This window comes from Erythrolamprus reginae, chromosome 1 (assembly GCF_031021105.1).
Source record: "Erythrolamprus reginae isolate rEryReg1 chromosome 1, rEryReg1.hap1, whole genome shotgun sequence".
In the NCBI taxonomy this organism is placed as follows: Eukaryota; Metazoa; Chordata; class Lepidosauria; order Squamata; family Dipsadidae; genus Erythrolamprus; species Erythrolamprus reginae.
The window spans coordinates 342143146-342158387 of record NC_091950.1 but is presented as its reverse complement, the minus strand read 5'-3'; the positions used below and the strand labels follow the sequence as shown (position 1 = coordinate 342158387).

Sequence of the window (15242 nt, the reverse complement as noted above, 5' to 3'; positions counted from 1 at the left end):
AGTGAGGATAGTGGGATGTCATTTGAACTAGAGAAGTGTGTATGGATGATGGTTGAGAGAAGGAAAGCAATTAAGACTGATGGGGCGGAATTACCAGTGGGCCATATAAAAGATATACATTCTGGTTGCAAGTACCTTGGCATCCCACAGTCACATGGGAACCAGATTGAAGAGGCAAGGAAGATAGCAACATCCAAGTATCACCAAAGGATCAAACAGATCCAAGAGTCAATTCAACAAGAAGAACAAGATCCATGCCATCAGCCATCCATACCATCCATGCCCTTGCAGTTATTAGATACTCTGCCAGTATAATGAGTTGGCCAAAGAAAAATTTAGAAGCTGCTGATGTGAAGACCTGGAAGCGCCTCCTCATCTTGGTAGTTCAAAAGACATGTGCCAAGTGATAGCAACATGAGGAAGAAGAAGTATGAGAAGCTGCTTTCAAAAGAGCTAATACAGTCCTCAGTTGCATAAACAGAGGCATAGTATCAAAATCACGTGAAGTATTAGTACAGCTTTATAAAATTTAGTAAAACAACACCTGGAATATTATATCATATTTTAGTCATTGCATTATTAAAAAAATGTTGAGACTTTGGAAAAAGTGCAAAGAAGAGCAAGGCCTGGAGACTAATGCATATAAAGAACAATTGCAGAAACTAGTCTAGAGAAAAGAAGGACTAGGGGTGACCTGATAGCAGTATTCCAGTATTTGAGAAGCTGTGACAAAGAAAAGGGGTTCAACTTACTTTCTAAAGCACCAGAAGGTAAGACAAAAAACAATGCATGGAAATTAATCAAGGAGAGAAACAACTTGGAATGAAGGATAAACTTTCAAACAGTGGGGGACAATTAACCAGTAGAATGGCTTGCCCTCAGAAGTCATTGGTGCTTCATCACTGGAGGTTTTTAAGAAGAGACTGGACAGACCCTTGTCTCAAATTGTATAGTGTCCCCTGCTCAAGGTCCGTTTCAGCTCTATTCTGATTGATTGGACCAGACAGGTCCTAAAGAGTAACTTCATTGAGAAGAACAAGATCCATGACATCAGCATATACATCCTTCCAGTTATTTGCCAAAGGGGCTGGTCAAAGAAAGACGTAGAAGCTGCTGATGTGAAGGCCTGGAAGCTCCTTCTCATCTTGGTAGTTGACAAGGACCAAAAGACACCGGTGATTGATGTAGCAGTGCCAAGTGACAGCAACATGAAAAATGAGAAGCTGGAGAAGTACCCGGAACTGAAGGAAGAATTGTGGAAAGTAAAAGCCAAAGTGAAGCCTGTGGTGATAGGAACACTTGGAGCTGTGTCTCCTAAGCTGAGAGAGTGACATCCTAACAAAACATCAGAACTCATTGTCCAGATTCATTTTTATTTTTATTTATTTTATTTATTTATTTGTCCAATATACAATACATATGGAAGAGAATACTGTAGACATTAAGTAATATATATAAAGATAGAAACTAAAAAAGAAGAGAAGTAGATGGGAGGGAGAGAATATATATGATATAAGAGATAAGGAGAGAATATATATGATATAGATAGATAGATAGATAGATAGATAGATAGATAGATAGATAGATAGGGAGAGAATATGTATGATATATAAGGGAAGACAATTGGACAGGGGACGATAGGCACATCAGTGCACTTATATACGCCCCTTACTGGCCTCTTAGGAACCTGGAGAGGTCAATCGTGGAGAGTCTAAGGGAGAAGTGTTGGGGGTTGGGAGTTGACACTATTGAGTCCGGTAATGAGTTCCACGCTTCGACAACTCGATTGTTAAAGTCATATTTTTTTACAGTCAAGTTTGGAGCGGTTAATATTAAGTTTGAATCTGTTGAGTGCTCTTGTGTTGTTGCGGTTGAAGCTGAAGTAGTCGTTGACCGGAAGGACGTTGCAGCATATGATCTTGTGGGCAATACTTAAATCGTGTTTTAGGCACCGCAGTTCTAAGCTTTCTAGACCCAGGATAGTTAGTCTATTTTCGTAGGGTATTCTGTTTCATGGGTGAGAAGAGAATTAAATGATAATAATTATAATAAAATATTCTGTTACATGGGTGAGAAGAGAATTAAATGATAATAATTATAATAAAATATTTTACATATACTTATCTACAATAGTTGGTTTTATTGTATCTTGCCTTGTTTATTATTATGCAACTTTCTGATACTTGGGGGATGAAGGGAAAGTAGATAACGTAATAAAACACCACAGCAGTTTGAAGTGTTATTTTCGACTCAGATTGTGATTATTTTGCACTTGAGTCCTTACAGCATTTCACCTATCAAAGATCTCCATTTCCAGAATAAGTTGGTTAGTGCAGTTTCTAAGCTTAATTATGAGGCAACAGTATGTGAAAATTGGTTTATTATAAAAGGTTTGGGAGCTTTCCTGACAGTAGCTGAATGCATGCTGAGAAGCAATATGTGCCTGAAAATGACTTTCAAGGACATTTTGAGGGCAACATCTACCGCAGTTTCTTATAGAACTGACATATGCTTTTATAAAATGTTCAGTCAAATAAAGAATGAAATAGTAACTGGCTTGCTAATGTGTGTACTACTATACATACATATGGTCATATATTTTCAGAAATACACTTTGGCCTATTGTATATATTGAAAAATCTATTTATTCATCTGCTTTTTCGGGGTGATGGGAACACAGCCATTAATTTTTATTTATTATTTATTTATTCTTTGTCCAATATACAATACATATGGAAGAAAATAAACATTAAGTAATATATATAAGGATAGTAAGTAAAAAAGGAGAGAAGTAGATGAGAGGGAGAGAATATATATGATATATGAGGAAAGGAAAGACAATTGGACAGGGGACGTTAGGCACATCAGTGCACTTATGTACGCCCCTTACTGGCCTCTTAGGAACCTGGAGAGGTCAATCGTGGAGAGTCTAAGGGAGAAATGTTGGGGGTTGGGAGTTGACACTATTGAGTCCGGTAATGAGTTCCACGCTTGGAATTCTTCTTCCTGCATTTGTTTTGTCTTTTCTTAGGCAGAACATTTGACTTTCAAATAATGTAATAACTGTGTAATCATTTCAGGCATAGATTTTATTAGTGCTACTATCCTCTCAATTTTTTTTTGAAGTCACTTCCTTTTTCACTTGATTGCTTCCTCTCTCTTTATTGTTCAGGCAAATAGCTAGTGCTCTCTACCCAGTACATACTTGAACATGGCACCCGGTGTATATTTTCTCTTTCTTTCCAGACAGTCCTGGCCTTAGTTTTCTTGGGAATTTGGTTAGACAACTCATTTCTGACTCTTTCACACACTCCTATGTAAATGTGCATACATGATAAACCAGTTGCACTCAAGGGTAGTTAAAGGACAAAAATTCAGATTATCCCTTGTTTCACTAAGGGAGAAGAATTCCCTTTATGCCTTTATGAGTGGTTCTCGGGGTCGGGACCGCTTTGGAGGTCGAACAACCGTTTCACAGGGGTCGCCTAAGACCATGGGGGAAAAAAAAATTCCCACGGTGTTAGGAACTAAAGCTTCTATTCTGGCACCGTGGAACATATTTCTACAATCTGACCAATCAGGTGTTTACAGTGGGGGTGTCCCTCTGATCTTCCTGCCAATCAGCTTAAAGCCCCATTGGGAGAATTAGTGCTAGACTTGTGGTTGGGGGTCACCACAATATGAGGAACTGTATTAAGGTGTTGTGGCATTAGAAAGGTTGAGAACCACTGCTTATGGTAATGCAAATGGAGGAAAAAGAAAATGTTACCAAGCACACCTTTTGAAGGAAAGATTCTATTATCTTAGTAATAGAAGGCACTAGTATTATTGCAGTTAAACTAGAAATTTGCCTAAATTGGATTCATGTATTATTAGGACTTGCCTTAAGAAATCTAGCGCTCCAGTGTCATGTGGGATTTGAAGGCTTTCAGAAACTCCTGACTTAATTCTGAAATATTTGCTATTCAGTGGACGTTCTCCCTAATTTTGTCTGCATTCTTTAGCTAACATTTCATTGGATATTATTCATCACTGCCTAATTTACTGCGTAGAAATAGTAGGAGCAGTTTCATGCAATAAAGAAAAGTATATTTCCTGCAGGTTGTGGAAGAAAAATATATAATAGAATTCATACATTGATTTGCTTTATATATAATCATCATAAATGTTACTGTCAGTTCTAGCACTGGTTTACTTGTGGCTAATTCTTAAATCAATCATCCAATTTCACTAACAGCAAAGCATTTATTATGAAATCATTGGTTATGAAGATCAGTTTTAAATAACAGAAAACATAATGTAGATATTTTAAAGAGAAATGTATTGAACATGTCATTGCTGATTTGCATCAGAGCAGTCTTCAGGCACTCATTTATAATATACAGTAATACCTCGTCTTACGAACTTAATTGGTTCCGGAAATAGGTTCGAAAGGCGAAAAGTTCGTAGGACGAAACATTGTTTCCCGTAGGAAACAATATAAAAGCAATTAATGCGTGCAAAGGGAAAAGAAATCGCAAAATGGCACTCCGATGGCCGCCGCCACCCGGCTGTCACCTTTTAAAACAGCCGGGGGGCTTCTCGGCGTTCTCCCGAACCCAAACCCGAACTTTTCGGGTTCGGGAGGCCGCCGAGAAGCGCCGCCGCCCAGCTGCCACCTTCTGAAACAACCCCGGGGGCTTCTCGGCGTTCTCCTGAACGCTGAACCTGGAAGTTCGGGTTCGGGTTCCAGAGGCCCCCGAGAAGCACCCGGCTGTTTCAGAAGGTTACAGCTGGGTGCCGCCGCCCGGTGGAGCACCATTTTTACAAGCAGCGGCGGCATTTTTGGCCGATCTGGAGGCTGGAAAGGAGGTGGGGAATCCCAATAGGAAATTCAATGGGCGGAGCTTTGACGTCACGAAGACGTCCTTCCTGGAGGCCGAAAGATAAACAAAGATAAATGGTGGGTGTACAGTGGTTAGAGTGCAGTACTGCAGGCTAATTCTGCCAAGTGCCATCATCCCACTAGCTCAAGGTTGACACACGCTTCCATCCTTCCGAGGTGGGTAAAGTGAAGATCCAGAATATTGGGGAGCAATATGCTGACACTGTAAACTGCTTAGAGAGGGTTGTAAAGCACCATGCAGCAATATGCAGGTCTAAGTGCTATTGCTAGTGCTAAGATGTTCCATACTAAGTATTATTAAAAAGTGTTATTAAAATGTATTAATATATATTTTGTTAATACTGTAAAGTTATTAACTATATTAATATTTCCCTACTAGGGGCCCAATTAAATAGCCAAATTTAGGTCTTATATTTATTTTTGCTGTCCAGTAGCAAGGTCAGATAATGAATTCCTACAGCCAACAAGTCATTTATCGAATTATTCTTTCACAACCTTTTCCTTCTTCCAAAATAATTTATTTCCTTACCTACTAGATAGTTTATTTATTTATGTGCTTCCCTTGTCCTTGTCTCTATTGTTTGTGATTTCTTTATGAAAATTTAAATTGTAATATTTGTTTTTTCCTACATACTGCTCTGTTAATGTGAATACGAAGTCAGTCCTTTTTTCTGTCCTTTCCCCCATATTTAATATTTATTTGCATGAAACATCTGGGGAAGTTGTTTAAAGGTTTGATTTGAATATCATCAAAATGCTGGTGGCAATCAGTGATATATTATCACATAATCTGAGCCAGAAATGTAGAAGTCCTGAATGGATGTCGGGATGCTGTTAAGAGCTCTGGCAGTGGGGGAATAAACTTAGATTAAATTCTTGCAAGACCCAATTATTCAATAGACTTCTTGGCAATTGAGTTCAGCAGGGCTTTGGGTGGTTGCTGCTGGGTGTGTGAGGGTGTAGGGGAGGCTGCTGTGAGCAGAATGGAGCAAGGAATACCACATTGGGGTTACTGATATTATAGCTATAATAGCATATAAATATATTTAATAAATAAAAATAAATAAATGTTCATGTAACGCTGAAAGTTATTGTGTTTGAGTTTTGAGGAGGAAGTGTGGAATATAAAATAATTAACACATTTTAATTACAGGTAGTCCTCAAAATGCGATCATAATGGAGCCCAAAATTTCTGTTGTTAAGTGAGACATTTGTTAAGTGAGATTTGCCCCATTTTATGACCTTTTTTGCCACAGTGATTGATAGGTTAGCAACCCTGTTGTTAAGTGAATTTGGTTTCTGCATTAACTTTGCTTGTCCGAAGTTCACACACACACACACACACACACACACACAAAAGATCACATGATCTTGGGACCCAACAACGGTCATAAATATGAACCAGTTACCAAGCATTTGAATTTTCAACACATGATTATGAGAATGCTGTAAAGGTGACTGTGGAAAACCATCATAAGTCATTTTTTCCAGTACCATTGTAACTTTGAACAGTCACTAAATGAATTGTGGTAATTCGAGGATTACATGTACTTTAAATAGAATAGAATAGAATAGAATAGAATTCTTTATTGACCAAGTGTGATCGGATACACAATGAATTTGTCTTGGTGCATATGCTCTCAGCGTACATAAAAGAAAAAAATACATTTGTCAAGAATCAAAATAAACATATATAAAAAAGCTGTAGCTGAGTTCAGTTTGAAAGGTGTTTTTCAGATTTTGTTGAGTCATTATTGTATCAGGAGAGTGTTAGAGCATGAATATAAATATGCAGCTGCCATCATCTGAGTAGGAAAGGTAAAGCAGGAAATCTGATACACAAGATGCCTGGAAAAGGGGGCACTACACTTGAATTTATAAATCAGGATCAGACTAAATGTCAGCTGTTTGTATATCATAGCTTTGCTACAATAAAAAATTAGTTCCTAGCTATGTTGTTTCAGACTCGGGAGATTCTCCATTGCTTATGTTGCCCAAGAACAACCAGACAGATTGTATGATGTTTCAAAATAATAGTTTTAAAACTTACATTATTGTTCTGTCGGACTCTCTGGTAGACTCCTCCCGAAAATTCACAGGTACAAATTTCAGACACACACACGTTCGAAAATTCAAAACAATGTTCTTTATAATGAAAATTCACTTAAACTAAGCCCTCTTTTGGTATAGCAAAGAGTACTCGTCTCCAAACAAACTGGTAATTGGTACAAATCCCTTATTCTGTGATACTTAGCTTGCAGTTGTGAGGCAATTCACAATCCTTCTTCTTTCACAAAGTGAAACACACTTTGCCCTGGTTTAGTTTCAAAGCGGGGAAAAATCAGCACACAAAAGGTCAAACGCAGCAAAGCAGGCACGAAACACAAGGATCAGATAATCCTCCACAATGGCCAAACCCACAGGCTGCTCTTTATAGCAGCCTCACTAATTACCACAGCCCCACCTAACCACAGGTGGCCTCATTTTCTTTGATAATAATCTCTCAGTTGTTGTTGCCTATGTATCGCTCTCCGCATACGTGGCTGTATCATTAACTCTTGTTCCGAATCCAAGGAGGAGCTAGATAATTGACCTCCTTCTGAACTGTCTGCCACACTCCCCTCCTCCCTGTCACTCATGTCTTCTTGGTCAGAGGAGCCTTCATCAGCAGATTCCACTGGGGGCAAAACAGGGCTGCAGCATGTGGATGTCTCCTCAACATCCACAGTCCTTGGGGCAGGAGCTGGGCCAGAGCTAACCACAACACATTATATAAAACATCTAACTACTGTGAATACCTGTATTTTTATTGATCGCTGCATTGAGGTAATCATTGTTCAGAGTATCTTGCTGAAATCTGTTCATGGGAGATAGGAGATCGGATTAGAGCAGTGCTTCTCAATTATTTTCTGTTATGGGAGACTTTTGGGAGACTTATTATCTCCGTCTCTCTCTTCCTTTCTTTTCATCCCTGTTAAATATTTTTCTATGGTGTCTCTTAAGGGGTTGGTTATGTGCCCTTCATATCTCCTGCTCTGTGCTGTGTGCTATTGTTTGGTGCAAAAAAACCTTACTCCTGGTGGCAAAAAAAGCACGTTCCTCAGGGTTATGTGCCCACCCTGGCATCGCTCCGTGTCTCAGGCGGGCCTGTCCCTCTATTTGAGAAGCACTGGATTAGAGTCTCAGAATCTACCATGTTTCCCTGAAAACACCCTGTTGTAGAAAAAGAGGCCATGTGGAGGTTGTGTGCAGCAAACTGCCTACCTCAAATGGGCCTCTCATACCTACATAATCTCACCCAGTTCACATAGCCAAGATGATGTAGGACATTATCCCTAGCTGGTATGCGATCTTATCTAGGTTGTATCAGCAGGATGTTCTTAATGATTGACAAGGAGAATTCACCAATAAAAATGCTGTTAGTTTCTTCCACCTTTTGCTGCTTGGAAAACTGTATAAAAAGCAATAAAAACTGTAAAGGCAGTCAGACATCTTAGCATCCTGCAATGATTTGTCTTTAACTCCATCGGCTTGTCTTATATTTTTGTGAACCCTGAAGTAAGTGCTTAGCTTTATTGTCATGCACTCAAAAGCCCGATGGGGATTATTATCAGGGTATGTTTTATTTTGGGAGGAAACTCAAAATATAGGAGTAATAGGAGTTAGAAATTAACAGAATACATTTTTACTGAACTCTTGTCAGCACCTTGCACCTTGAGATGCTTTAGAAATCTCAATAGCTCTTCAAACTACTGTATTTCTTTTATCACACCTGTGCACTTGTGTGAATCGTTAGTACTGTACTGTGAAAAGAGAGGTTAGGCATGCAGCAGAGAGATTCTATTTAGGTAATTTTCCAATCTAATCTCCCCTTGAGTGAATATAGAGAATATAAAGATGTGTTGGTACCTCTGTGATAACTAATAATGCAGAGCAACAGGCAATCTAAAGGTCCAATCTGATAGATTGCAGAAGTGAAAAACACTGGGTTAAAAATAAAAAATTTGAAAGTTCACCAATTTTATACCTAAATTACATTTAATTACTTACCAAGCTAAAACTATGTTACTGCATAAATAATCCTGGCTTTTATCGCCAAAGTAGGATGGACCCAAAGGACAGTAATTACATCAAAAATGACCTCAGGATTTCATAATTGAAGGATTCATCAAGTTTAATGGCATACTGTACTATTCAATGGATTTCAGAGGAAATTATTCAATTCAATATTTGAAGCAATATATTCAGTTATGTCAGTTATTGAAGACCAGGATCCTGTAACCAGATGCTTGTATAAACACATAAATAGTTATATTGCAAAAAATATAATAGAGGGGCTTTTCATTGAAACATAGTCTACACCGGAGGTGTCAGACTTGCAGCCCGCAGGCCAGATGCATCATGGAATAGCCCCCACCCCCATTTTAGCAAAGAGGAGAAAAGTTATGATGCCTCACATGATGACAATGTGATGATGTGAGTTTGACATCTCTGGTCTACACAAAGTAGGTCCAGCAGTGTGCAGATAAAGATAATAAATATATATTTGCCATGAATATAGTGATACTGTGTCTTACAAACCCCTCGTCATCATAGTTCCCTCTAAGCTGAGCAGTGAGCAATCGCTCACTTAAAAATCATCATCAACTCAGAGTTTTCCAAACCTGCCCAGAAGCCGAGAGGGAAAGAGTGAGAGGGAAGGAGAGAGAGAGGAAGAGAGAGAAACAGATAGAAAAAAGATAGGAAGGAAAAGAGAAAGAAAAAGAATGGGAGTAAGGAAGAGAGAAAGAAAATCAAAATCTAGTTTGAAACTAGCTCAACTATTTAAGTGGCATTTTGATATTGATAGAGTTGCCCTATTATGAGCTCACTGTTATAGACACATAGTACAGTATTTTATTTTGAAATTCTCTGGGGCAAAACAGGGTGGGTTTTTTGTTTGTTTGTTTGTTTGTTTGTTTGTTTATTTATTTATTTATTTATTTATTATTTCTGAGCCGCCCAGTCCCGAAGGGACTGCCGCTCAGACACTATACTTTTCCGCCCACCCCCCCAAAAAATTAGAGGGAACACTGCTCGTCATACAAACTTTTTGAGATATAAACCCGGGGTTTAAGATTTTTTTGCCTCTTCTTCCAAACTATTTTCACCTTACAAACCCAAGCTGCCACCACTGGGATGTCCCACCTCCGGACTTCTGTTGCCAGTGAAGCACCCGTTTTTGCGCTGCTGGGATTCCCCTGAGGCTCCACTCCATGGGAAACACCACCTCTGGACTTGCGTGTTTTTGCAATGCTGCAGGTGAATCCCAGCAGCGCAAAAATGGGCGCTTCGCTGGCAACGGAAGTCTGGAGGTATGGTTTACCAGTGAGGGGAGCCTCAGCGAAATCGCAGCATCACAAAAACATGGAAGTCCAGAGGTAGGGTTTCGAGGACTTCCATGTTTTTGCGATGCTGCAATTTTGCTGAGGCTCCCCTCGCTGGGAAACCCCCCCTCTGGATTTCTGTTGCCAGCGAAGCACCCGTTTTTGCACTGGTGGGATTGCCCTGCTGGGATTCCCCTGCAGCATCACAAAAACACAGAAGTCCGGAGGTGGGGTTTTACATGGAGGGGAGCCTCAGGGGAATCCCAGCAGCGCAAAAACGGGTGCTTCGGCTGGCAAAAGGGGTGAGTTTTGGGCTTGCATGCATTAATCGCTTTTCCATTGATTCCTATGGGAAACATTGTTTCGTCTTACAAACTTTTCACCTTACAAACCTCATCCTGGAACCAATTAAGTTCGTAAGACGAAGTATCACTGTATTTCCAAAAAGAAGGCACTATGAGACCAGTCCTTGATTTGTGATAACAGAAAAGGTAATGTCATAGCTGAGCAAATGAAATTAATCATATCAGGAAAGGGACTAGAGAAATGGTGAGGCTAGTTCTGCAGGCTCCACAATATGGAGTGCTGTCTTGGCAGGCCATTTCAACAGAAAGCAAGACTCTCCAAAGGTTTTTTTAAAAACAGAATTTATTGAAGGGGAATGGGAAAAAATTATGATTGTTTTAATTTGGCTTTATCTCAGAGATTGCTAAGATACAGGTAGCCCTTGGGTTAAGAACATTTGTTAATTGACTGTCCAGATGGCCTGTGAAGTTGCAGTTATTTCAGCATTCCGATGGGCAGGTTGTCATTATTCAGGCACTTGGCCACTTGATGATTGCAGTGTTTTGTAGTCTTATAATGACAATTTGTGATCTTTCCCGATGGTTTCCCATAAAAAAAGTCTATGGCAAAGTTGGTAGGAGGTTACAAGTCACTCCTGCCGCTTTATTGCCTGTCCATTCTTATGTTCCTTAGTGCCTGGCCCCAGCACATGCCCACATACCCATGCACCGCAATGCCCATCTGTGACATCCATCTACCCGTATCTTCCTGTTTGCCTGGGACTTTACCTCATCCCATATTATACCCTATACCAGTGATGGCAAACCTTTTTTTCCTTGTGTGCCGAAAGAGTGTGAATGTATGCTATCGCACATGCATGAATGCCCACACCCATAATTCAATGCCTGTGGAGGGCAAAAACAGCTTCCCTCACCCACCTGTGCACCCATGCCATAGGTTTGCCACCACTGCCCTATACATAAGGTTTTAACAACCCACATGGTTACAATGACAGCTGGGGTTGCCATTGCTAAGCAGTGCTTTCATGTGACATCATGGTTTATGGTCACATCGCTCAGTGATAGACATTCTTATCCCAATTGTTATTTGTAATCTGATGTCTACCTGTAGAGGTCTTTAAAAAACAACAACTGATAGGGCTACTTTCTTAAACCTGATGTAAGGAATGTCTAGGTGTGTGCTCTGTTTGGAAATTTTAAAAATAATGCTGCTGCTGCTGCTGCTTTCATTAATAGTATTAAATAAGTGTAAGTAATTACTAAGAAAAGGTGATGTTTTTGGTCAAAGACTGAATCATTTCTTCTGAGGCATTTTTGAAAGGTCCACAATTCTACTAAGATAATGGAATAAAGGGAAGAGAGTAAGGAACAATTTTGTTCCAAGTCATATTTGATTGAATTGCATCTAAAAATGAAGAATATTAAGGTCTCTAAGAATAGACAATAACTGTATTAAATCAAAATCCTATGAAGCCAACATTCTGGCTCAGGTGTTTAGGAATTTGCTTCATATTTTTTTAAAAAATTCTTATCCCCCTCCACCCCAATATTAGGTGTTTTATCATTGATGGCTATTTATTTTAGGCAAACCTCTAATTTATAATACACATTTTGCAACTGTAATCCCTGTTTATATCTGCTCTCTGAGTTAGTGGATTTTGTTTTGCAAAAGATATCTATCATGTTTTTGACTCCCTGTAGCAAATTGTAACTGAGTTGTTTACTACAAAACTGTTTGGGGATTCTACTGTGTTAAACAGAGCATTTGATTTCCTGTGTGAAACCAGAACAAGAAAATTAAAGTGTTATTTCTTCTACTTATTATCTCAGCAGAGAAAAGTGAAATAGATCCTGCTTAGATTGCGGCATTTCAGTTTGTATCAGATATCTTCTTGAAGGGTTACTATGAATATTGCGATTTTTTTTTAATATGGAGTCAATCATTCAGTACAAGAAAACACTTGAGATTTTGTAGCTTTTTGACTGCAGTTTTACACATACACATTGGAGAATAAATCTCACTGAATTTAAAGGGACTTCTGAGAACAGATGGCTTGTACTCAATCTTGTCGTACTTTTGTTCTTCTTGAAAGTACCTGACAAATACAGTTTTGTCAATATAGAACAGAATACAATTCTTTATTGGTCAAGTGTGATTAGACACACAAATAATTTGTTTTGGTGCATATGCTCTCAGTGTACATTAAATATATGCAGTATATACATTTGTCAAGAATCATGAGGTACAACACTTAATGATTGTCTCAGAGGTCAAATAAGCAATGAGGAAACAATCAATATTAATAAAAATCTGAAGGATACAAGCAATATAATTCTATTCTATATACCACTACCATGCTTCTGTCTATTTGTTTGTAATCTTCAGTTAGCCCAAACAATGCATCATAGTGCAAAAATCAAGTATCAGTGAAAATCAAGGCAAGAATTTATTTATTTATTTTATTTTATTAGATTTGTATGCCGCCCCTCTCCGCAGACTCAGGGTGGCTCACAACAGTGATAAAAACAGTATACAATTACAAATCTAATATTAAAAGTCTATAATAATAAATCTAACATTAAAAGTCTAAAAACCCCATTGTTTAAAAATAATACATACAACATACCATACATAAAACTACATAGGCAAGGGGAGATATCTCTAATGAAACAAGTACTGTACCTTAAATCTGCTAACATCCAGGACCCATTATTCCTCTGTACAGTGATCCCTCGAGTTTCGCGTCCTCGAGCATCGCGAAAGGGCTATATCGCGAGTTTTCAACCCGGAAGTAAACTCCACCATCTGCGCATGCGTGCCTTTTTTCTATGGCCACGCATGCGTAGATGGTGGAGTTTCCCACCGGGCAGATAAGCTGCTGGGCGGCTTCCCTGGGTCTTCCCCCTCTTGCCCCGGTAAGACCCCAGCGGCGGCGCGAGCAACGGCGTGGGCGGGTGGGCGGCACGTGCGGGGACACCCCAGCTCCGCTTCCCAGCTGGGAAGCGGCCCCAGCAACGGCGTGGGCGGGCAGTGCGCGCGCGCTTGGGGAAACCCCAGCTCCGCTTCCCAGCTGGGAAGCGGCCCCAGCAACGCGCGCGCGCTTGGGGACATCCCAGCTCCGCTTCCCAGCTGGGAAGCGACCCCAGCAACAGCGTGGGCGGGCGGGCGGTGCGCGCGCGCTTGGGGAAACCCCAGCTCCGTTTCCCAGCTGGGAAGCGGCCCCAGCAACGCGCGCGCGCTTGGGGACATCCCAGCTCCGCTTCCCAGCTGGGAAGCGGCCCCAGCAACAGCGTGGGCGGGCGGGCGGTGCGCGCGCGCTTGGGGAAACCCCAGCTCCGCTTCCCAGCTGGGAAGCGGCCCCAGCAACGCGCGCGCGCTTGGGGACATCCCAGCTCCGCTTCCCAGCTGGGAAGCGGCCCCAGCAACGGCGTGGGCGGGCGGGCGGCACGCGCGCGGGGAAACCCCAGGCGCGAGCAACGGGGTGGGCGGGCGAAGGGCGGGCGGCGGTGGAAGTAAAACACCATCTGCGCATGCGCAGATGGTGTTTTTACTTCCGCACCGCTACTTCGCGAAAAATTGATCATCGCTTGGGGTCCTGGAACGGAACCCTCGCGATGATCGAGGGACCACTGTAATTGAAATTCAAGGATCTTCATACTACAGTACTTATATTCTAGAAGTTGCACATACCACCAGCTAACTGATTTTTGGGTCTCTGCCATTCATGCGCAGGGGTCGGGATGCATGTGGGAAATGCACATGCATGGGCAAGGGGATGCATACATGTGGAGTGGGAAAAACATGGAGGGTTTTGTGCAAATCAGTGGGGCTAGGGGGAGCATGGGGATCTTGCACATTTGCCCATGTAGTTGCGAACACGGGTTCACGTGTGCATGCACGGGGGACAAGCAGGGGGTTTCACACACACATTGCATTATGGGTGCAGATACATGTGTGCTTTCGGCACACGTCGACAAAAAGGTTGTCGATCTTCACTAGCCTAGAAGCATTAGGACCAAGTGTTTGAAAGAACCCATAGAAAATATCCATCCATCCATCCATCCATCCATCCATCCATCCATCCATCCAAATTGATTGATTGAATAAATGTTATACTTTTGCTAATAAATATTAATATCAATGAATCAATATATGATATAGATTGTATAACTATATACATGCTTGTGTGTCTATTTGTATACATACAGTATCTTGTCAATTTTCTTTATGCAGATTTGTTTCTGGACAGAAATAAAAATAATATTGTTACTCTTTCTTCACCACTTAAAACAGGGATGGGTAAGCCAAGACCCAAAGGCTGAATATTCCCCTTGGTCCATTTTTTGTGCCTCCCCTGTTACACTTCATCTATTCGTTACTTCATCCCAATAACTCTTGTTCATAAATGATTCATGGTCACCAAAATGTACCTATTCCTGTTTTAGAAAATTTAATTGCCATGGGAGCTCTGCTGGCTAGATGTTATTTCACAAAGTAGTTTTATTTTGGAAGCCTCACCAATTTTTGTAGATGCTCATTTTCTTAATTAATCAAAATACAAATAATACAACAAATATACTCTCACAAAATAATCTATAACTGATAAATATGTATATTTTAATCTTTTCTTTTTACAAACAAAACAAAGGGATGTAACTGAATTAAAAGAAAAAAATGTAAATATG

At 40.4% G+C, this 15242-nt stretch overlaps 1 protein-coding gene across 3 annotated transcripts in view; it reads left to right on the top strand.

Moving 5' to 3' along the window:
* The window catches only part of SMYD3 (SET and MYND domain containing 3), a 411511-nt gene that overhangs the window by 26823 nt on the left and 369446 nt on the right, over positions 1–15242 (top strand). The window lies entirely within an intron of this gene.